Source organism: Bombina bombina, chromosome 5, assembly GCF_027579735.1.
Source record: "Bombina bombina isolate aBomBom1 chromosome 5, aBomBom1.pri, whole genome shotgun sequence".
Lineage (NCBI taxonomy): Eukaryota > Metazoa > Chordata > Amphibia > Anura > Bombinatoridae > Bombina > Bombina bombina.
In genome coordinates this window covers 703,093,999-703,119,901 of record NC_069503.1, presented here as the reverse complement: position 1 = coordinate 703,119,901, position 25,903 = coordinate 703,093,999, and the positions used below count along the sequence as shown (strand labels likewise).

Below are 25,903 nucleotides of genomic sequence, written 5' to 3'. Positions count from 1 at the left end.
TTATATATTCAGGTACACATACACATATATATTATTTTTCAGTATTAATATGTAGCTATTAGCTAGTGTTGCTTCTCAGTATATAATTGCTTACGGTAAAGTTTTTGTACTATAACAAAATCATTCATGCTTAGTTATTATAATAATCAAGGTCCCCAACATAGCTGCATGATTCCTATTATTATATTATTGGTATAAATATCCACAAATATCCCCATGTTTTTCATACATGGTTCCAGTAAGTCTCTTTTCTATAAACATTAGTGGGGTTCAACCTTGGTTAATGGTCAAATAGAGATACTGACTTGTTTTCAGAATATATTTACAAAATACATATTTGTCTGTTATAGCTTAGTGACAAGTGCCATCTTCTGAGGGAAAAATATTCTAACTTCTAAATCTTAGCTTATTAAGAAAAATGTTAATTAATCTGTAATTAGTGTTAGCCAATCAATTATGTGAACCTAACCTTATCAGTTGGGGTGTAGTTAAGCGTTTTCCATAAAATACACACTCACCCACAAAAGGGGGAGAAGAGGACACAAGCAGACTACACAAGGGGCCACACTGAGCATGCATGATGACCACACCGTATCCAGAGGAGATGGGAGGCTAAGCTGACCAGACAAGTCAGGATAATGGCAAGAGAGGGTCCAGGGGTAACCTAAGAGGGTCTTTTTACACTGAACCCCAGTGAAAGATCCCACAATGTTGATAAGTATGAAACAAACCTATATGAAACAGATTTGTTAATATGATGTATGTTCTTTACATTTATATTCAAAGTTTTATTATTGAATCAGGTAAGTTAATCAATTCTGGTTTGCCCTTTATAGTCACAAATATTTTGTTAGGTAATTCCTGTTAACCTGGTCTTATATGTCGACAATAACACTGGGTCAATAAGGAATCTGGCAATAATATCATTTTCTTATGGTTTGCCAGGATTATTAGTTTACCTGATTCTTGCCAGCTATGCTGATAATTTAAATAACAAAAGTTTCTGTTTCTCTATTATACATACAAGCTACTGAAAGTAAAATAATTTAGTGATTGTTTTCATTAGTTTTAACCTGATAATCATTAAATCATTGTAATGATGTATGCTTATTGATTTGCTTTATTCAAATATTGCTTATTATTTCTAATAATTCTTTTAATAAACTAAGTTTGCTTAGTTTAATTAATAGACAAATCAGAACATAAAGGATTCAGGTTTTATATATATTATCCTTTGCAAATGATATAATTCAGAATATTATTAAATTGCACACATTGCCCCTGCAAAGTTGGTAACCGCTATTATATAAATATTGAGTTACATTATCAGAATGATATAGAGGTTCCATAATATTTATTGTGTCTAAACACATAATACACTTTGCGTGTACACTACTGAAATAATAATAATAATAATAATAATAATAATAATAATAATAATAATAATAATAATAAGTATAATATTCACAACACTGCTCCTTCAACAAAGTATACTAAGAGAATGAAGCAAATTTGTATATATTGTATAGTGGAAGTAAATTTAAAAGTTGTTAAAAATATATGCTTAGTTGCTCTATCTAAATCATGAAATAACTTTTTTGCATTTCATGTCCCTTTAATACCTACAATATGCAAATTGTCTGCATTTGCTGCATTTTACACAGTGCTTATAATCCTATAAAATAGTATCTAGGTAACATGGGTTGTAAATATTATCTAGGAAAATTTAAAGAGGTGAACACATGAGTACTGGTATGACTGCAAATTTGAGTATTTGTGATGCCTTACAATATATACTGTATATATATTTCTGTTAGTGATATTTTAAACTGATGATTGTGATTACATACAGGAGTAACTACAGGCGTCACAACTGAGATTTGGAGAGATTCAAAATAAGTGCAAGTTGTTGTAAGGTAACTGCCAAACCTTATGTAGAGCAAATCCAAAACAGAAGTCAGCAGCACTGTCCGGGCTTTTATAATAAAAGATCCTTATTTCAACAAGACTGGGTCAAAAAAATACAACGTTTTGGGTCAACACCATTAATCATGCATGTTTGTCTACATAGTTATCACAGGTTAAAGGGACACTGAACCCAAATTTTTTCTTTCGTGATTCAGATAGAGCATGCAATTTTAAGCAACTTTCTCATTTACTCCTATTATCAAATTTTCTTCGTTCTCTTGCTATCTTTATTTAAAAAAGAAGGCATCTAAGCTATTTTTGGTTCAGAGCTGGACAGCACTTGTTTATTGGTCGGTTAAATTAATCCACCAATCAGCAAGAACAACCCAGGTTTTTCACCAAAAATGGGCCGGCATCTAAACTTACATTCTTGCTTTTCAAATAAAGATACCAAGAGAATGAAGAAAATTTGATAATAGGAGTAAATTAGACATTTGCTTAAAATTGCATGCTCTATCTGAATCACGGAAGAAAAAATTTGGGTTCATTGTCCCTTTAAATACTCTTCATAGCCACTCCTCTCAAAGGTATATTATTTCATACTGCCACCTAGTGATCATTCATAGGTATATACATTTTAACCCTATACTAGCCATATTGAAATCCTATACTTGCAACCTAAGTCACACAAAACTTTTCTTATACAATATTTCATTTCTGAACATTCAAATTTTAAAATTAGTAAATAAAATACGGCTAGATTATGAGTTTTGCGTTATGAGTGGCTCGCTGCTAACTTGCAAGTTATTTCCACCGCTCACCCCCCTATATCGCTGCTATTACAGGTTTGCAAAAACCCGGTGTTAGAAGGCAATATGGCAGCGTTGAGCTACATTGAGCTACATACCGCACACAAATACCAGCACTGCTTTGAGCTGGTTTTACGTGCTTGTGCAGGATTTTCCCCATAGACATCAATGGGGAGAGCCAGCTAAAAAAAAGCCTAACACCTGTAATAAAGGAGCGTAAAGCTCCGTAACACAGCCCCATTGATTCCTATGGGGAAAGAAAAGTTATGTTTACACCTAACAGCCTAACATAAACCCGGAGTCTAAACACCCCTAATCTGCCGCCCCTGACATCGCTGACACCTACATTATACTTATTAACCCATAATCTGCCGCCTTCGACATCGCTGCTACCTACCTACACTTATTAACCCCTAATTTGCCGCCCCTAACATCGCTGCCACCTACATTACACTTATTAACCCCTAATCTGCCGCCCCCAATGTCGTCGCTACCTACCTACACTTATTAACCCCTAATCTGCCGCCCCCAACGTCGCCGCCACTATGCTAAAGTTATTAACCCCTAAACCTAACCCTAAGTGTAACCCTAACACCCACTTACTTTAATATAATTAAAATAAATCTAAAGAAATATTACTATCATTAACTAAATAATTCCTATTAAAAACTAAATACTTACCTGTAAAATAAACCCTAAGCTAGCTACAATATAACTAATAGTTACATTGTAGCTATCTTAGGTTTTATTTTTATTTCACAGCTAAGTTTGTATTTATTTTAACTAGGTAGAATAGTTAGTAAATAATTATTAACTATTTACTAGCTACAAACTTGCCTGTGAAATAAAAATAAAGCCTAAGATAGCTACAATGTAACTATTAGTTATATTGTAGCTAGCTTAGGGTTTATTTTATAGGTATTTAGTTTTAAATAGGAATTATTTAGTTAATGATAGTAATATTTCTTTAGATTTATTTTAATTATATTAAAGTTAGTGGGTGTTAGGGTTACACTTAGGGTTAGGTTTTGGGGTTAATAACTTTAGTATAGTGGCAGCGACGTTAGGGGTGGCAGATTAGGGGTTAATAACAGTAATGTAGGTTGTGGTGATGTTAGGGACAGCAGATTAGGGGTTAATAATATTTAACTAGTGTTTGCGATGCGGGAGTATGGCAGTTTAGGGGTTAATATGTTTAGTATAGTGGCGGCGATGTCTGGAGCGGCAGATTAGGGGTTAATAATTTTATTATAGTGTTTGCCATGCGGGAGGGATTCAGTTTAGGGGTTAATAGGTAGTTTATGGCTGTTAGTGTACTTTTTAGCACTTTAGTTATGAGTTTTATGGTACAGCTTTGTAACGTAAAACCCATAACTACTGACTTTCAGTTTACGGTACGGATCTTGTAGTTATGGGCTGTACCGCTCACTTTTTGGCCAGACAGGCAAATTCGTAATACCGGCGCTGTGGAAGTCCCATTGAAAAATGACTTTTTGAAAGCTGCGGTAGTTACGTTGCGTTATGGCCAAAAAGATGTGCGGTACAGCTGTACCTGCAAGACTCGTAATACCAGCGGTAGTGAAAAAGCAGCGTTATGAGCCATAACGCAAAACTCGTAATCTAGCCGATAGTCTTTATATAAAACCTGGACAGTGCTGCTGACTTCTGTTTTGGATTTGCACAACTGAGATTTGGCCAGGCCTTCTAGCAGGCCTGCCTATCCAACCTTACAGAATTTCTCTAACTCCCACACTTTTGCTGCAGTTTACATGTAACAAGAAATAAATGAGGATAGAATAAGGTGTGATATATAGATATGTTTAGACTTAACATGTTTCATATATACTGTGCTGTATGCGGCTCAAGAGTTTTGTGTTTGGCCTAAAGTAAAGGTGGCAACCCTAATAGCAGCTTGAACCTGCCACTCCCAGCCCCAGCATCATTGCTTACTTGACTCAGGTCTCAGGCCCCAGGGCAAGCTTCACCCAGTCTGCAGGTAAGGGGCTGTAGCTCTTGGGAAACTGTCCCTCTCTCTGCCCCATTCTCCAGATCATCTCCCTATTCTTCCCTCCCTTTCTCTCCCTCAGGATAAGAGTCCATCTGCGCTGTGGCACTTTATAGTTCTCCATGTTAATAGATCTATAGAACTATTTATAAAATGCTGCAAATTACGTAAACATTAAAAAATTATTTTTTGAACAATTCCTGTTCCCATTTGGTAAGCTTATATGTTGACCTGCAGCAGGTGTAAATTTGCTGTTTTTAAATACTAAATACAAATTAAAATGGATATTATGTTTTTCTACAATGTATCCCTGTGTGTGTGTCCCTGTGTATGTATGCCCCTCTTTATGTGTGTCCCTCTGTGTGTGTGTCTGTGTTTGTCTGTGTTTGTCTGAGTGTATAATTGTATAGTGCATCTAATACCTCAGCACTCTGATACCAGCCAGTGCCTTCTCAGTAGGGATGGGCGAATGATTTGCAACATTTGAAAAATTAAACAAATATTAACACATTCGTTTGTTTGTTTTGAATTTAGAATGTCTGTACAACATTTTTACATTTGTTTAATGTAATAGCATTTCTAATGCTTTATTTAAATGCAATATTTGATTCGAATTTTTCTAATAATTCAATTCGAATTATGTAATATTCGAATTTGAAAAATTCAAATCAATACACTGTATTTGTAATAGTATTTCAAATGCTCTCTATAGTAGCACCAGAAGGACCACAGCTACAGCACTTTCTGAAAAAGTAATGCATGCAAACTAAATGAGTTTTTCTCAGTGTCCACAAATTACCTTGATGCAGGTGTTGACAGAATTTTTTGAAAGCTAATATCTGCCTCAAATACTGAGACGCCAGCTAAATTTATAGAGGCAGAGAATGATTTTACATAGAACACAAAAATGTGATTATAGAAGAAAATAAAAAAGACGATCGATACATATATTAAAAACAGAATATACGCCCATAGTGTATTATTACTTGAAATTCTGACCAGCTTAATATATGTCTAAAAAAATTCCTTAGTATAAAAATACTCCTTTATCAACTCCATGTAAAAAAGTCACCAAAAGATATCAAAGGAAAAAGGGGCATGGGGGATTGTAAATAACAGTACCTTTATCTTAAATTCAACATAAAAAGAGCAGCCTGGCATCACCGCCAAAGCGCCACTGCCAGGTCCATTCTGTCATGTGATTACTAGTGCCCAAATAGAAGACGGTAAGTCCAAATTCAAACTGATGGACAGGTAAAGCTCATTGTCCCCAAATATCAATGTGCAAAGGTCTTCAAATACATATGATTCTTTAGAATGAGTATATTCACTTATTAAGAAGTATCTTCTTCCACATGGGCCTCACAAGCTGCTCATAGGATGTCTGCCTTGGTTGTTACCAGGAGTAACAAGATGAAGAATGAAATTACATCAACAAGTAGGGCTCCATTTATTAAGCAGTGGATTCTGCTTTTTAGACCCATCTTTTCAGGCTCGCCTGAAACGGAAGTTAAGAAGAAGCGGTCATAAGACCGCTGCTCCTTAATATCTCCACCACCAAATATTTAATTCAGTGACCAGGGGGCAGCATCGCACTAGCATTTCTGGTGAAATGCTTGTACAATGTTAAATGTGGACAGCGTATGTTGTCTGCATTTAGCAATGTCCAGTGGACATGACTCACTATAGCTCAGCCCGTAGAATCTTTGACAAATAGTTAGTTGTCAGATCTAGAATTTTAGGAACCATTGCTCCTTAGCTCCCTTCATTTGTCAAGCTTTCTATATAATTTTTTTCTGCTAGTCTCAATGCTGTCAGTAAGCAACTGTTTTAGATCCATTTTCTGCAGAAAATGAAGCAAAGTAAGGACAAAGGGGCAGATTTACTAAATGTCAAGTGGACTTTATTCGCTGCTCGACATTGCTAAATTTATCATTTTTCTGCATGTGTCATTTATCACTGCACAAGCATTTCTAGTGAAATAAGTTATTCAATGCGGCGGACAATGGGCCGCTAGTAGGGGCTGTCAATCATCCCATTTTTATCGGATCGGGATGATTTCACTGGAGGCGGACATGTTAAGAAGCAGTGGTCTTATGACCGCTGCTTATTAACTTCCGCTTCAGGTGAGCCTGAAATGATGGGTCTCTGGCATAACATAAAAGTACATGCTAATCAATGGTCTAGCATCAGTAAAACTAAAAACAACAACTAATATCTCACTGTAGAAAATCGCCGTAATATCGCAAATCATAAATTCCAGAATTCATAAAGATTTGGACCCATCCAACCCATAAAAGAAAAATAAACACAAGACAACATTGTCAAGTTTGAAATAGCGGAACATGACCACAAGACAAGACACCTCCCACATCCAATCTTGTCTTAATTATTATTATTATCGGTTATTTGTAGAGCACCACATGCTTGGACAAGGTTTCTATAAAAAGCCTAGACCACTGTTTAAAACGCCAACTGCCAGTCCCTTGTTCACATTTAAGATGCCTCTCTTTCCAGCCAGTCAGACTACTTTTTCCTAATAAAACAAACACAATAATATTTCACAATTACAAAAAATTTACAAATCCCTTTTTGCAAGCATGTTAAAGAAACAGCAATACACTACTAGGAGCTAGCTGAACACATCTGGTAAGCCAATAACAATAAATATATCAGTGCAGCCACCAATCAGCAGCTAGCTCCCAGTATTGTATTTCTGCTCCTGAGCCTACCTAGGCATGCTTTACAACAAAGGATAAGAGAACAAAGCAAACTATATAATAACAGTAAAGTGGAAAGTTGTTAAAATGACTTGCTCTGTCTGAATCATGAAAGAAAACATTTGGATTTTATGCCCGTTTTGATGTTGCTGTTGTATCTATTGTTTTTCTGCATTGCTACAGGTTCTCAATTGCTGTGCAAAATATGATGTTTTGGGACATGTAACTCAACTATATGGGGTAGATGTATTAATGGCATATGCTGTCGGCATTTATCAATGCACAAGCATTTCTAGTGAAATGCTTGTGCAATGACGCCCCCTACAATTTCACGGCCAATCGGCCGCTAGCAGGGGTGTCAATCATCCCGATCAGATCGGGATGATTTCAGTCCGCCACCTAGAAGAACCACTGCTTCTTAACTTCCATTTCAGGTGAGCCTGAGACGATAGGCGTAGAAAGCAGCCTCCACTGCTTAATAAATCTACTCCAATATGTTAATAGCAGAACACTACAAATGAAACATTGGAAAACATAGGTGAAACAGTCTCAATTCATTTCAAACATGATCTCACCTAATCAATGAGGCTGTTGGCAGCCTAATGAGTGCATATGAATCTATTCTTTAGAAAAATGTATCATATGATTTATCAAGAGAAATTACCTTTAGCCTTTAATGGTGATGTTTGTGGAAAATGACTGGATAATCTTTTCTAAAGGATTAGCATATATAGCATATTTGTGCATGGGAGACAGTGTGTGTGTGTGTGAGTGAGAGAGAATGTGAGTGTGTGAGAGATTTCGGATGATTCCCGCACTCGCTAGAAAAAAGCCTATGGAGCTGAAAACTGCTCATCGATCAAAATACATTTTTATCTCAGTTGTCATCTACTTTTCAAGCCCAGTTTTGGCTTATAAAATTCAGCACTTCAAGGAACTTGATAATTCCTATGAAGGGCTTTTCAAGTACCTGTTGTTAAACGCTCTGAAATGGCTACTGGAGACATTTTAGAGGTTTGCTAACATGTCTGGAATTGATTCATTAAAGCTTTATTGATCCCTATTGGAGAGCTTGTATACAGTCAACAGGGCACACATTTATACATGTATAGGGACATATACATATGTAAATGTAAAGACAATGGGGCCAATTTATCAAATGACTGTCCGACATGATCCAATCATTCAGCAGATCATGTCCGACAGACATCGCTGAATGTGGACAGAATTACGCTCTCCGCATTTAGCATTGCACCAGCAGTTCTTGGGAACTGCTGGTGCAACGCTGCTCCCTGCAGATTCATGGCCAATTGGCTGCTAGCAGGGGGTGTCAATCAACCCAATCGTGTTTGATCGGGTTGATTTCTGGTGATCGCTGTCCGCCTCCTCAGAGCAGGCGGACAGGTTATGGTGCAGCAGTCTTTAGACCGCTGCTCCATAACTTGTGTTTTTGGCGAGCCTGAAGGCTCACCAGAAACATGGGGCTTCAAGCTCCATACAGAGCTTGATCAATAGGCCCCAATGTGATACCATGTACAGATAAGTGAATCTGATGACAAATCACTTCAGGACACAAACATCTGCAAATGGCGTGATTCCATATTACATTTTTTATAGTTGAGTGTATTTCTCACTGGCACTGACGAGATTGTCACAAACAGTAAAGGCAATATCAAAGCCAGGTTTTAAAGGAGATTGCGTAGTCGCAGTTTTCAGTGTTAACTATTGCAATCCATTTCCATCTGCATCACTGTTAACCCATCTAGATGCATCTTTTAGGTTATCTGGATGGCCGCCCTATGCACTGTCTATCTATCGCTATATGCGTATTTTAGCCCTTTAACAAGGATTCTTTTAAACTAGATTTATTTCTCTTGTTTGTCAAGCGCCCAGATCTATTTTATTGTGAACTGCAACCAGCATGGCAATAGCTTTTTTTTCACAGAATTTTCACTTCCTAAAAACTTCAATTTGTGACCCTGCTTCCTTGCTGCTTAGTATCTTTCTAAGAGACCTTTAAACGAGATTGTGAAATTATGAATGGGTTTTTATAGGGGACGAGCCTCCATGCACTCTAAATCCAACTTTATATTATTGGACTAATTTTCCAGAACGCTCATTCCAGATTACAATTTCAATAAGAAAATTGCAACACACTTAGATCTGGATTTACACAGATCTTATTGTGTTTCACTTTCACAAGAATAAATCCGGCTCCACATTCGGCAGGCCACAAAGCTGACGTATGCACGTGGCCTACTAAGCAGCATCTGGCCATTCACATAGCTTAAAAAGACACATTTAGATGAGTTAGCAGTGGTGAGGATGGAAACTTAGGGGGTGTTAGGTTAGGGGATTTAGATGTTAGTTTATAAAATTTGGGTTGTGGGGGGATGGCGGTTTAGGGGTTAGTAGTTTATTTAGATAGTTTGCGATGTGGGGGGAATGGCGGTTTTGGGGTTAATAGTATTATTTAGTGTTTGCGATATGGGTGGTGGCAGTGTAGGGGTTAATCTTATAGTTTATGAGTGTAAGTGTACTTTGTTATGTATTTTTGTTGTGTTTAGTGCATTTTTTATTTTTGGAACCCAGTTTACCACAGCTCTTAGATCACGGTAAGGATTGAATTGGAAAAGGTGATTGCGCTAGGAAAATGGCCTTCAAAATCACGATTGCGCTAGCGCAAAACTGCTTGCGCCGCACTTGTAATCTAGCCCACAGTATTTTCTTAATGCACGTTTATGTCCTTTTAAGCTTAGTATGCAGTTTTTTACTTTGTATGTCAAAAAAAATAAAATCTGTGAATTCAGCTGTAAACATAAACAAAAGTATGTTAATCATAGAGTTTGCTCAGAGGAACAAACATCATAAATAAAATCACTAATCACATTAAAATACCTATAACCAATGACAATATACATGATTACTAATGCATCACATAAAACCATCTGAATAATAGTTAATATTTAACAACACACCTTCCTGCATTTTCCCCCAGAAAACAAGATCATGTTTTGCTGGAGAGAGTTCACAATTTGGTAGTGTCCTGCAGGACGCAGCACACACATTTTATAATTGTACATTTGTTTTTAAGTCACTTTGAGCAAGATTACAAGTTGCGCAGTATGTATTTTCCACAAGCGATATGGTCTTTTCGCAACCAAATTTCATTGTGCAGATATTACAGGTCTTGAAAAATCGCGCCTTTTACGCAACAATCCTTTCCGCGCTTGAAGAGCTTAGTTAACAGTTTTCCGCAAAAAAAATGTTTCACAAAACACTTAAAAAATACATTACAAAGTACACTTACACTCAAATTAATACAGTCTATTAATATATTATTTTAAAAATATATTGCACAACAAAAAGTTATAAGGGCTCAAAGATAGGAGATCTCGGGTGTTAGAAGAAAAAAAAAGCGGACAAAGGCATTTTACATTGACATACATACACATACATAGAGAAACGTGGATTTATATGTATAGTCATATGTTTATCTATGGAGATAATGAAATATTTCACATTACAATCTTATTCACATTAAACAATATCTTAGATGGATTTTCAAAGAGATATTCCCACATAGATCTCGAGATATCTAGACATACGTATATCTATATTCATATACATATCTCGCTATAAATAGATATAGCTGTCCAAAATCATCACATATATAGAGAAATATTTATTTATAAATAAATAGAACATATTCCGTTAACAAAACATTCTTGCAATATGAAATATTTGCATTTTCATGTACACTTTTCAAGGAGAATATGTTATGGGCTTTGAGCAACAGATTAGGGAGTTGTTGTTTTTCTATTTGTTTTCTCCATTGAATTCTATGGGTGAATACATGAAGGCACACGCAATAGGACTTTTTGAACTATGTAGGTTAACGTGCGTGCAAAATAAGTTATTTTTCAACTGGTAATACCTGCACAACCCCAAATGCAAAAAGCCATAATGCGCGCAGTGTTTTCTCAACTGGGAAAAACAGACTTGCTGCATGATTTATAATCTTGCCCATAAAATGTAATAATAATATGCCTTTAAGCAGTGTAGGTTTTGCATTTTGGTACAATGCTGTTATTCTATTGAGAAGAGCTAAGTTAGGAAGTGCACTATAATAAGTCTCTGTATATGGTATATATCTGACCTAATGAATCATATTATTGCTTATAATAGATACAGAATATTTTACTTTGACACAGTTTTCCTACTATTTTGGTTTATTATTACTATAAGATAAAAAAAACTATTGTTAAAGGGACACTGAACCCAAATGTTTTCTTTCGTGATTCAGATAGAGTGTGCAATTTTAAGCAACTTTCTAATTTACTCCTATTATCAATTTTTCTTCGTTCTCTTGCTATCTTTATTTGAAAAAGGCATCTAAGCTATTTGTTTGGTTCAGAACCCTGGAAAGCACTTGTTGATTGGTGGATGAATTTATCCACAAATCAGCAAGAACAACCCATGTTGTTCACCAAAAATGGGCTGGCATCTAAACTTACATTCTTGCATTTCAATAAAGATACAAAGAGAATGAAAACAATTTGATAATAGGAGTAAATTAGAAAGTTGCTTAAAATTGAATGCTCTATCTGAACCACAAAAGAAAAAAATTGGCTTCAGTGTCCCTTTAAATGATACTTAGTACTGATGTGTGTATTTAGACGTATGTCTAGTGCCTAGAAAATGAATGTTATTTTTTGGGGAGCGGAGCAGCATTTTTTAAAATCTCCTCTCAACATTGCTCCTTCATGTGCCCCCTGAAAAAAACTGAGCATGCTTCTGTCCTTGGATATCTGTGCTGGGTGAAGACAAATAACGAAGCATAGTTTACCCTGGGAATTATGGGCAACATTGCATATTACATCATTTATAACTACCTAGTAGTGATGTCCCGAACTGTTCGCCCGCGAACGGTTCACAGCGAACATAGCTTGTTCGTGTTCGCGTTTGTGGGCGAACACATGGCGATGTTCGATCCGCCCCTATGTGTCATCATTGTGGAAACTTTGACCCTTTATGTCACAGCCGCCTGACACATTAGAGCCAATCAACATCAGACACTCCCTCACAGACACTCCCAGCTACTCGGAATCTGCCATTTTAGACTCATAACGACCTTGCTTTTTTAATGATAGGACGTGTTATGTTTTTGCTCCTGACATTAATAGGAAAAACATAGCTAGGCTAGTGTATTTACAGTCCAGAAGGACTCCACTCATCTCTGCTGCAAGCACAGCACCCCAAAAAGCCCTTTTTAGGGCTATATTTCGTGCCATTTTTTTTTTTTTTTAATTAGCATTTGCCTGGCTTTCAGCTGTGTGTTTAAGGCTCACAGCATATGCTGTGACTACTGCCACCACTGATATCTCCCTAACAACATTAGTTTAAATTTAACTAACCCAAAAATATAATTATTTTTCTAGTGTAATTTTTTTTCATTTTCTATCAGGCCAGTGTCACACAGCATATACTCTGGTTCATTGCTCTGTGCCAGCCAGCAGCCAGCAGTGCTAATATCCGTTTATAACATTATTTTTAATTTAAAAAAAAAACACAAAAAAATATTTTTCTAGTGTAATCTAATTACATTTACTATCATGCCTGTGTCTGTCAGGCTCACTCAGCATTAATATACCTCTTTTTTTTTCAGTCTTTTGGTTAATTGGTCTGTGCCAGGCAGCCACCCAGCACTCATATCTATTTTTCTTTCACCTTAATTTTAATATAAAAAAAAAAAAAGTTTAAATTTGTTTGCTAGTGTAATCAAATCTAATTTTCTATCCGGCCTGTGTGTTTTGCTTACATAGAGAGCCTACTGTGTTTACTTGCTGCCCTCCCTAGTCTATGAGCCACGACTCATATGTGTTTAACCTTTTTTTAATTTCCCCCCCCAAAAAATAATTTCAATCATTTTTCTAGTGTAATCTAATAGTATTTTCTATCAGGCGTGTGTGTATCCGACATACATAGCCTACTGTTTTTAATAGCTGCCCTTCCAAGGCTATCAGCCACGACTCATATGTATGTGCTTAACCTTTTTCTTAAAATTTCCAAAAAAAAGTCTTTAAATCATTATGCTAGTGTAATCTAATTGTATTTTCTATCAGGCCTGTGTCTAACTGTCTATCTGACTTACACAGCATACTGTTGTTATAATTGCTGCCCTACGTAGCAGCCAGCCAGTGCGACCACTCATAGAGTCATATGTGCATTGCACTTCTTAACATAATTTTAATATTAAAATCTAAAATTTTCAAATATTTTGCTAGTGTAATGTAACTTAATTTTCTATCAGTCCTGTGTTTTTGTCACTTACACAGCATACTGTGTTAAATTGCTGCCCTACCTACCATCCACGACTCATATCTGCCAGCCTGTCTGCCAGGCCCAAGTAGCCAATTAGTGGCACCAATCACAATTCTTGTAACAGTAATAAAAAAAAAAAAATCATAATTTTTTGGACTGCAAATATTCAGTCTCCTAGTGCCATTGAATTTAATTTACCTCCTGTATAGACCTCACCAAATAGGGGGAGTTACAGAGATTAAAGTGCTAAGAATGGTAGTACTTAAAACACAACCTCGTTAAAATAGGTAGCAGACCACATGTCTTATTATTATAATTTTTCAGGGTAATCTGGCAGGCCATATAGAACTCCCCCGATAGGGGGGGGAACAGGGATTAAAGTGCTAAGAAAAGTACTAATTAACACAAGCTAGTTGGGTCCAAGAACGCATGTTTGATTATTAGAATTTATTAGGGTAATTATATATCTAACAAATCTATCTATTTCTCTTCTATCGATTCTATCTAACTATCAATCTATGTATATCTATCTATCCTATCTATCACTATCAATCTATCTTCTGTCCGGGATGTTTTGAGACAGCCACTTTGGGAATGTTAGTTGATTTAGACCCATTATGGCTTAAAAGCAGACTCTGCATCAACTATGTAATTTTCCATGGGAGTTTTGCCAGGGATCCCCCTCCAGCATGCAACAGTCCAGGTGTTAGTACCCTTGAAACAACTTTTCCATCACTATTGTGGCCAGAAAGAGTCCTTGTAGGTTTTAAAGTTCGCCTGCCTATTGAATTCAATGGCGGTTCGCGCATTCGCGAACAATACCGGAAGTTCGAGTCCGCGGTTTGCGAACCGAAAATTTTAGGTTCGCGACATCACTACTACCTAGCACAGATGCAGGAGTATGCACTGTTTGTTTTTTAGAGGGTACATAAAGGAATCAGACACCGGAGATTAATAGAGCACTGGATGCCTTTTGCTGCTAACAGGTTACAGGGAGTGCAGAATTATTAGGCAAGTTGTATTTTTGAGGATTCATTTTATTATTGAACAACAACCATGTTCTCAATGAACCCAAAAAACTCATTAATATCAAAGCTGAATAGTTTTGGAAGTAGTTTTTAGTTTGTTTTTAGTTATAGCTATTTTAGGGGGATATCTGTGTGTGCAGGTGACTATTACTGTGCATAATTATTAGGCAACTTAACAAAAAACAAATATATACCCATTTCAATTATTTATTTTTACCACTGAAACCAATATAACATCTCAACATTCACAAATATACATTTCTGACATTCAAAAACAAAACAAAAACAAATCAGTAACCAATATAGCCACCTTTCTTTGCAAGGACACTCAAAAGCCTGCCATCCATGGATTCTGTCAGTGTTTTGATCTGTTCATATTGCGTGCAGCAGCAACCACAGCCTCCCAGACACTGTTCAGAGAGGTGTACTGTTTTCCCTCCTTGTAAATCTCACATTTGATGATGGACCACAGGTTCTCAATGGGGTTCAGATCAGGTGAACAAGGAGGCCATGTCATTAGATTTTCTTCTTTTATACCCTTTCTTGCCAGCCACGCTGTGGAGTACTTGGACGCGTGTGATGGAGCATTGTCCTGCATGAAAATCATGTTTTTCTTGAAGGATGCAGACTTCTTCCTGTACCACTGCTTGAAGAAGGTGTCTTCCAGAAACTGGCAGTAGGACTGGGAGTTGAGCTTGACTCCATCCTCAACCCGAAAAGGCCCCACAAGCTCATCTTTGATGATACCAGCCCAAACCAGTACTCCACCTCCACCTTGCTGGCGTCTGAGTCGGACTGGAGCTCTCTGCCCTTTATCTTATATCTATATCTTATTTTATTTATGCAATATTTACATGTCATAATACAGAGTATACATGCAACCTAAATGCAGTTTTATATTGTTTTTAATTTATTTGTATAGATAGTAACCTATGAAGGATATTATAGTACTGTATTTAGAAAGGTGATATTTGTTGTTTTAAATAAATATAGACTATTATTTGTATTTTAGAAAACAAAACCCAGACCAAAGACACGAACAAAGAAGAGTATGACTTACACGAAGGAAAATAGTAAATTTTAATAATTTTATTTTAAAAAAAATGTTAATTAAAAAGTTTGGATTTCGGGGGGGCGGAGTTAACCGCCAAAGCAGCAAGTAGCATCATGGCAGAGCTCCTGGAACTTAACTTCTACAATTAGCTTTTGGACAACTTGAGAATCTCTGAATTTTCACATTTTGCTTCTAAAGGGGTCTACAACGTGGATTGCCTATCTTAGGACTGAGACAGTGCCTAAAAGTAACGCTGCTAGTATTGAGGCCTACCTCCTAACTGAAGCCTCTGCGGCGAGTGCATACGCAACAGTAAAGTAGATAGAGAAATATTACTACCACTACTATGGACAAACAGATCCTAATTGCCTTGTGAGAATTGTCTCGCACTATGGACCTCCATCAGATGTCCCTCCTATCCGAGCTGAAAGCCGTTATGACTCCGCTTCAGATTGAACTACCTACGGAGGAAGCTTTCTGTGTGATTGACAGGCCTATTCCGGTCTTATTACTTTGCCGTACAGACCCAGCTCTAGCTTCTGTGGAGCGATGTATGCCTGCAGTTCAGAACATGGGGCCGCAGATATTAGAACGGAACACCACACATCAGTTGAGTGCTATACCTGACTCGCAGCGGACCAGCGCGGTGCTGGCTGCCCCATTAGGAGATCCTCCTTCAGATGCCGAGTTCATACTAGGCGAGAAAGGCATGCTGGGACCGCAGCAGAGTCCCGGACCCTTGGGACCCACGACTCCTCAGATAAATACCGAAGATACGCCTATCTATAAGTATGGGGAGGCTGGAAGCTTTGCTCCGTACACTGGAGTAACAGTCACCACTACCGCACAAGAGGACAAGCTGTATCGGCGGAGCATGGAAATTAGTGGCTTGAATCTGATAGCTCTGTTGCTTTGCTACACAGGATCTGCTAGAGTGTCTCCTCAGATCCCGGAAAGAATTTCTTATGAGCTCTTACTAAAGATGGTGAAAATAGGTGTGGGGTAGATCTCCCCAGCCCCACAAGAACAGATCTTGACTCTTCTCTTTGTTTGATACGTGGTCTGCATTGACTGACTAGTACATCGTATATCCCTAGTATTATTATGCTCTCTGTGTTATTGCCTCTTTGCTGTTATTCCCTATAATGACGATCTATGATCTGAATCCAACACATTAAAGAGGGACTCCACATTAGCGGTCTGTTAAGTTATGTTATTTACACCAAGAAGATTTCAATCCTCAGAGACTTTATTACTAAAAATTAAAGTTCATATATGTTGATCTGTTACTTAGCATTTGTTTGTAGAAGGTGGTTTGCTTGCATAATACGATGCTTTATACGTTTTTGTTAAATACCTAGGTATTTTCTTTTGCTTGGCTGACTCTTCAGAAGAGGGGCATATAATTAACCTGCATATGACCAACCTTACAACATTCCTATAATATTGCTCTATCACTGCTGCTATTAAGCAGTTGTTGGGCAGTAATTTTTTCTTACTCCTTTTTAAATTTAGTAACTAACTAACTATATGTTTTTAACTTGGGCACTGTTTCTGTTTGCTAATTTTTGTTTCTAGCTCTGGCTTATGTATATATTCTAAAAGGGTGTCCTGGGGCACATTCACAGTGTATGATAACTAGCATTCCCCTCTAATGTCTATTACTTCCAAACTGTATATATTCTATTAATGAGAAACTGCTTGTGGATTCCTGCTATAACTTAGAATACATAATCCTGTTGTGGGTAGATATGCTAGCACTTGCAACCAGTTATATGATGGTTCTAGACTCCTAAGTTGGGTACAATCGTATCAATAGAGGGGAAGCTTGGCATCAGAGCATACCCCAACCTGCTTTATAATAGATATAATCTTCCCTAGACAGATTCGGGACCCCTCCACTTGGTCATTCCTAAGCTCCTAGCATATGCCTTAAACTTTAAATTTTAATCTCTACATATCCATATAAATAACTGATAAAAAAGCTAATAAAAAGTGGATACAGACTTCCGGGTGGGCGGCGACCCAAGATGGCCACAAGATTGTGAAGCTCTGCAGATTGTCTCAGATGTTTTGTTTGAAAGTGGCCATTTCTTAAGCCATCCTAATCTCCCTTAACAAGCAAGTTGTTCGGGAACCTTATGGGATCAGAATTGTTATCATCTGGCCCCCGAGAAGTCAGAGAAAGTAGAATATAAGAAGGGAAACGGAGCTATGTGCAGCATGCTGTCTTGTGTGGGAACAGCCCGGGAACACAAGATACCTGGCTCACCCTCAGGGGAGTACCAGTGTACGGAAATTATGCTCTCCTTGATGAAATTGTTATTGCCAAAATTTATTAGGCTGGATGAGGCTACGCAGCATTTGATAGATGAGATCCGTGCACTGGGACCCGAGGACAATCTGACAAAATGGCGCTGACTAGAAGCTGTTTTACCAGATAATGATTGGGACATTACGCAGGAAAGCTTTTACCAGCATAGCAGTGAAAAAGCAGAGGAACATGACCCTTGCCTAGAGGAAGATATAAAGTCTGGGCCAGGCCTGACTGATCAGATGGCGGATTCCTCTACACTAGATGTCCCTAGATATCATACTGCATGGGCGACTGAAGTAACGGTAGCTCCCGAAATCACCGTGATGGCTGGGGCAGGACTGCACTCTGTTTTAACTCAAAGCTTGCATACAGTCGCTACTACATATCCTGCCACAGATCCATTGACCAATACAACACTGGGACATGTGTTCACCATAGCCTCTGCTGTCACCGCGATGGCAACTATTTCTAATGAGGTACGGAGCTTGGATGAAACCCAGAGCCTGCCTGCAAATACGCCTGCAAACTTAGACACAGAGTTACCTGAAACCACTGCAATAGTTCAAAATGCCTCTAAGTTGCCGCAGGTTTCTGACACTCGCTACTCCTCTCATAAGACCCTGGATCACATAACCTTTCATGACCTATACCAACAGCGTAGCAACATCTCACTTGGTGGAATGCGATGGCTGGCGCCCCATTGGCTGCTTATTTTTTACACGGGTCTGTTTGCGGCAGATAGAGAACTTAACCGAATGAGGGAGCACAAGCCACAACACACCCATGGCTTAGGAGATCTATTGTCGCTATCGGGAGCTGAATTTACACCGCGACTCAGGAGAGGCATTGGCTGAGGTGTCATGTTGGCAGCAGAATGGGGCTTGCTGCTTTCCTCAGGATTATGGGCATTTTGGAATACGTATACCCATCACCTGGTCTGTAATCTAATGTACTTTATCCAGTAGCCCGACATGGTGACTGTGTCATTCTATATGTCCATGTACTAGTCAGCAGAGCTCCCGAATTGTTGCACTAGAACGGGTTGTGTGCTGTACATGTGTTCTGTGTTTAAAGGGACAGTATACACTCATTTTCATATAAGTGCATGTAATAGACACTACTATAAAGAACAAGATGCACAGATACTGATATAAAAATCCAGTATAAAGCTGTTTAAAAACTTACTTAGAATCTCACAGTTTAGCTCTGTTGAAAAGGTAGCTGGAAAGCCCACTGCAAGTGTGAAATAAGAAACTCCCCCCCTCCCCCTCCTTTTGCATATGAAAAGACCCTTTACACAAACAGGAGCAAGCTGGAGAAGGTAGCTGACGGTATTCACATAAAACTTTGGGGCTTGGTTAGGAGTCTGAAAATCAGAGCAATGTTATTTAAAAATAAGCAAAACTATACATTTAAAAAAAAAAAACTTTATGGGCTATATAAATAGATCATCTGCAAAACATTTATGCAAAGAAAAAATGAGTGTATAATGTCCCTTTAATTTTATTATTTTGTTGTATTCTGTATTTAAGTTTATTATTTTGTTGTATTATTTTTTTTTATTTTTTTTTTACCTCCTAATTAACTGTACTAAATGTAAATTGGTTATGCTTCCCACTGGGGTCTCTAAACAGATTAGGCTATTGTCTTGAATGGATATTTCTTTCTTAGGGTAAAGTCATATACCAGTTCAATGCTTGTCAGCCTTCATCAATAACACTTGTTAATAGATACTACTCCCTCAATCTTGCCATAGTATCAGCCTATGGTTAAGTTAGTATCTAACATGTTTTGCTATACAGTCACCATAATGCTGCGTCAGGGAATTGCCTTCCCTGGTACAAACTGCCGTAGCATTCTTTGAGTAATAACTGTAATGTCTTTAAACTTTGAAGAAATGTATGGGCCTTATTATTTACAACTTTATAAGTGGGTTTGATTAATGCCTGATCTGCTGAAACATTAATGACCCTTTCAGCTACCTGAGATGTACAGTGTCATAGCTCGCCTCTTTAACTACCTCTCATGGCTGCGGAGTGTTGGTCACATGATTGCTGCTCTTGTACACTCATTTTATTTACGGCAGCCATTACAGCACTGGTGATATAGAGTGTGAGCTCAACCGCTAACATCCCACCCTGTACCTATTTATATATTTATCTATGTCTTCAAATACTTTTTTATCTATATAGTATCTGCTTTGGGAAGACCTATAATTCTGCTTGGTATTATTTTGTTGTATTATTCTTTGCCTCCTAATTAACTATACTACATGTAAATTGGTTCTGCCTCTCACTGGGATCTTTAAATAGATCAGACTATCGTCTTGAATGGATACCTCCTTTTCAGGCTGACGTCATATATCAGTTCAATGCTTGTCAGCTCTCATCAATGACACTTATTAATAGGTACTACTCCCTTAATCTTGCCCTAATATCAGCCCATAGTTAAGTTAGTATGTAACATGATTTCGCTATACATTCACCATAATGCAGCGTCATGGATCTGCTTTCCCCGGTGTAAACTGCCATAGCATTCTTTGAGTAATAACTGTAATGTCTTTGAACTTTGAAGAAATGTATGGGTTTTATTGTTTACAGCTTCATAGGTGTGTCTGATTACTGCCTAATCCACTGAAACACCAGCGATCCTTTTTAGCTACCTGAGATGTACAGTGTCATACCAAGCCTCTATAACTACCTCTCATAGCTGCGGAGTGTTGGTCACATGATTGCTGCTCTTGTACACTCATCTTATTTACAACAGCCATTATAGCACTGACGATATAGAGTGTGAGTTCAGTCACTACCATCCCACCCAGTACCTATCTATATATTTATCTATGTCTGCAAAACACTTTTTTATCTATATAGTATCAGTTTTTGGAAAACATATAATCCCGTTGGGTCTGCGAAATCAGTGACACCTCTTTGGGGGTTTCTTTTTGCATATCTGTTGGGACAACCCTGCTAAGGAATAACCTTCGCAGCTGCATCACTAAAATCACATAGCAAGGTGAAATGTAAATGCTCGCCTACCCCAACCCATAGCCCCCATCTTTACCTTCCCGGTACATCAGGCCTGTTACTCCCAGCCCTAACTCATAACTAAACAGTGTATGCTAGATTTTACCTTATGAAAACGGATCATCAGTTAATATCCTCCTACAACATTTAAGTGCGAGACTTGTAGACACTTATGGGGTTGTGTGGATATTTCGAGTATTAGCTTGCCTTAGGTTCCATGGTACTGACCCCAGCGTATTCCATATTGATGAGAATACACATTATATTTTCATTCACTATGACTCTGAAACTCCAAGTATGAGGATATTTCACCCGCTTGTTTCGTAGGGTGATTTATACTTCCATAGTGTTAATGGAAGGAGGTATTGTTTTGTTTTTGCTTTGCGTTCTCCTAGTCTAGTTTAGGTTATTGTTGTTTAGTTTGTTATGTTAAACATAAAAAAACCCAACATTGTGTACAAATACTCCGCAAAACGTAATTAATGAACCTATAATTGAAAGTTGAAGATTCTGTATCAACATAACTCTCATAATGTCTGTTTGCCTTGCATGGCACAATGATGTGGAATATGTATGTTTGTATGCATTGTTGGTTATAAATAAAATTTGAAGAAAAAAAAAGTGGATACAATTTATTACGAGTGATTAAACTAATGAATGTTGATACAATTTAATATAATAAATGCAATATACTAAATAATATGAAACATGGACAATATAACAATGTAATAATTAACAAACTAATGATGTGTGCCGGCACAATACATGTGGCTAATAAGAGATCTCTTACACTGTTGGTGTTCAGTGTTAAAATCAATGTCCAAATAAAATCTATGTTCAAATCAAAAATGAATATCCAAAAAAAAGAAAAAAAAAAGAAGTTGTAAGGTGAATGCGATGATATCCTGATTTGTCTAAAAGGATCCTATATCCATATGCCTTAAAAACATAGAAAACTTGATATCCGGATGCTGAACAAACGATATACAAATTGTGTACGTAGGGTGGGTTCTATCAGTATAAAACTCACCCTGACAAATGATCCTGGAATGATAGATAGCCTCACAAATACTATAGAATAACGTCTACGCGTTTCAGCCTTATAAAAGGGCCTTTCTCAAGAAAGATGTTGTTGTTATAGATATTGTTGTTTTTATATTGTCCATGTTTCATATTATTTAGTATATTGCATTTATTGTATTAAATTGTATCAACTTTTCATTAGTTTAATCACTCATTATAATAAATTGTATCCACTTTTTATTAGCTTTTTTATCAGTTATTTATAATGTTTGTATACTGTACTTCATACCATCACGTAATTAAACTTTCACTACACTAGATTATATCACACTTTTAGATTGTTATATTATGTATTCATTTTTTAACCATTTTAACTACTTTCACCTAAAATTATAGGTTTAATTTTGTTATTCTCACATCAATTATCACATGGTTTATATAACTTATTATTATAATAATTGCATTTTTATTTTTAGATTGCCCTAACAGATTTTAGGCATTGTTTTATATAGCCCTTTTTAGAATATATATTTCCCATTAGGTGGGGTTTATTGTTGTTGTTTTTAATTATTTGCATTTGCACTATCCATAGATGCCTCTTAACCAGAACTATATTCTAGTTAATCTATAACCTTGTTTTGGGAATTTGTCTTATTATCATCCATTAACATACATGTTGTTTTATTATTCTATATATTGGACCTTCGTGAATTATTCCCCAGAGCAAATATAGATCATAAGGGTCTATTTGGCCACTTGTTGACTATTAAGCCATATAAAGTTACTCTAAAGAACCCATTGCTATTTAACCTGTGTAATACTTAAGTCTGTTGGCGCTCATATTGTGCCATATTTGTAACTTTCCTTAAGCCTTTTCTAGGGAGTCTTTTTTAGTGTAGCTTTTATTCTACCTAGGAGCTGGTTTCAAAACATAGATTGTAATTGCCATATACCTTTTAACCCTTACAAAATATTTCATATTAATATGTGTATGAATATTTTTTTTTTCAGATAGTGAATATATGAGTGTAACACTTTGTTTTAATGCATTTATGTTGTATTTGGTACAACTTTTTATTTATCACTAACCCTTTACAAGAGGACTTCAGTTTCGCTAACCTGACAAGCAAAAATACAGTTTGCGCTCGTACAGTCACGTTTACTTTCAACTTATAAAACCCATGCAAGTTAAATTAGGGAGTGATATTGCAATATCAAGCCAGCGCTAACAATAGTGCGCCACTTGTAATCTAGACCTATCTGGGTGTTCAGACTGTCTACTTGAAATTTGTTATTGCTTTAAAAGATATACATTTCTCTTTATTACCCTTTTCCCAGTTTTGCATAACTAACACTTTTATATTAATACCACTTGTATTTAAGCCTCTGCAGGCTGCCCCCTTATCTCGGTTCATTAGACAGACTTGATTTTAGCCAATCAGTGCTGACTCCACAGTAGTAAGCACAATGTTATCTATATGGCACACATGAACTAGCAGTGTCTAACTGTGAAAAACTGTCAAAGTGCACTGAGATAAGAGGCGGCCTTCAACAGCTTTGAAACCAGTTTGAGCCTACCTAGGTTTAGCTTTCAACCAAAAATACCAAGAGAGCAAAGCAAATTTAATAAGAAAAGTAAATTGGAAAGTTGTTTAAAATCGTATGCCCTATCTGAATCATGAAAGTTTAATTTTGACTTGACTGTCCCTTTAAAGAACCATTATTACGGTACTGAGTATGAAACTTACCATATGTGTGCCCTGTGTGGTTACTGTCTATATGGGGGCTAGATCAATGTGGTTTGAGGGTTAATGGTGAAATGGGGGGGGGATTAACCACTGCACTGTGTGTACTTGCAATATGGGGGTTAAATCACTGCTCTTTGAGGGTTAATGTAAACTGGGGGTTAATTCCTGCTATCTGTGGGCTACCTGCATTGAGCTATTTATACTATTTGAAAAGGTTCCTTGGGAATATCATGGTCACATAAACCACTATAGTGTTCACTTACATATAAACTATTTACAATATCCATCAACAGATTACTTCTGTTTTTCTTCTCCCCGTATTTGTCATGGGCATATGTTTGATTTTATTTTTTTCTGGCTTATTTTCTGTGAATGGATGTCTATTTATTCAACCTGGAGTCATTTCACAGTCATAATTTTCCCCTAAATGTATTTGACAGGTCCATGTTGAGGTACATTTTCTTACAACTGTAAAATATACCGTACATGTGCTGATTTGAAACCTAGCCAATGCTTATTTTAGCAGGTGTTTTCCTTCAGCTTTGCAGTATAAAGCTTGCCGTTCTGGTGTAATTCTAATGCCCAGATAATTGTCACTTCAAATTTATTTTGTTTTATTGGGTCTCATATTTGACTTGCTTAGTTGTTATGCTTTCTCCTAATACATTATTATAATTATGCTTCCTGTTAATCACTAAAGGTAGGAATGGCTGGATTTCTCATTACCTAATACTCACACTTTTGTTTAAGATAATTCATCAGACTAAGAGCTCGTTTCCATTTGAGCCATAATTTATTTTGCGCAAGGTCGCAATCTGATAAATATGCTGTCCACTGCTTCCGATGGCGCATCCCATAGAAAGTATTATAAGCCATTAAGTGCTAATTTACACCAGGTTTCCAATGAAAGTGCAAATCTGTATTACTCTGTTAAACTAATACATTGAAAAAAAATTACACAAAGCTCAACTAGTTGTAAAAGAGGAAAATTTAGCTTTTTGAGGCCTAGTTCCCATTGAAATTTTAAAACTTGCAACTAATGCAAGTGTTTCAATGCAAAAAAAATTGTAATATGTAATATTTATTGTTGTCCCATGTATAGGAATAGCTGCACTTATATTCTTATGGAAATATCAATATGTATTTACATATAAAAATATATGCAAACACGTATCTACAAAATTCAAACTAGACCTATGCCTAGGGCAGCAATAAATATTACATATATTAATAAAGTAGAAAATTGAATTATAACAAAAATTTGTATTTGTTTATAGTTGGAGCGCAGAAATTAAACATAAATGTTGTAGTGTAAGGTCGGGTTATACCATAGCAACTAACTTGTTATGGCAAGATATTCGAGAAATCCGATGTTGGATGGAAGCGTTAACACAACGTTAAATTACACCTACACGAAAAGCACAAACTGCACAAAATATTTCAGTGGAAACATGGTACTAAAATGGAGCCCTAAACTACTTTTAGCTGTCGGAAACTTCAGTAACTTGAGCTCCATTTTTTACGGCTCAATGGAAACGAGCCCTAAGTTAGATCACTTTTTGAGCTAAACATTACATATTAAATTTGTTACTATTAATTTAGTTTTAAGACCATTATATACAGTAGAATTGCATAAGTATAATAAAAGACAATGCAAAAGCACATGGCCTGATGATCTAACGTTCCCTGCTCAGGTGAGATTATCTAAGAAGTCTCGTCAGTAGAGCGAAGCCCTTCAAAGAATTTTAGAAACACAAATTTTACCTTGACAGATGTTTATCTCACAATGCAGGGCTCTGTATGTGTAGAAGAGACTCCTATATAACACTATAAGGACTAAAAAGAAATCCCATAGATTTTGAGTGATTTCTCTCCATGAGGGCAAATTTTTGATCATCGGGCCTTAGTCTGAATTTCAAATGAGCAATAGATTATTATAGA

General features: G+C 36.8%; 1 protein-coding gene across 1 annotated transcript in view; it reads right to left on the bottom strand.

The window, feature by feature from the left end:
- LOC128661600 (collagen alpha-1(XXI) chain-like) overlaps window positions 1-25,903 on the bottom strand; it is a 173,039-nt gene that overhangs the window by 119,967 nt on the left and 27,169 nt on the right. The gene's annotated exons all lie outside the window — the stretch shown is intronic.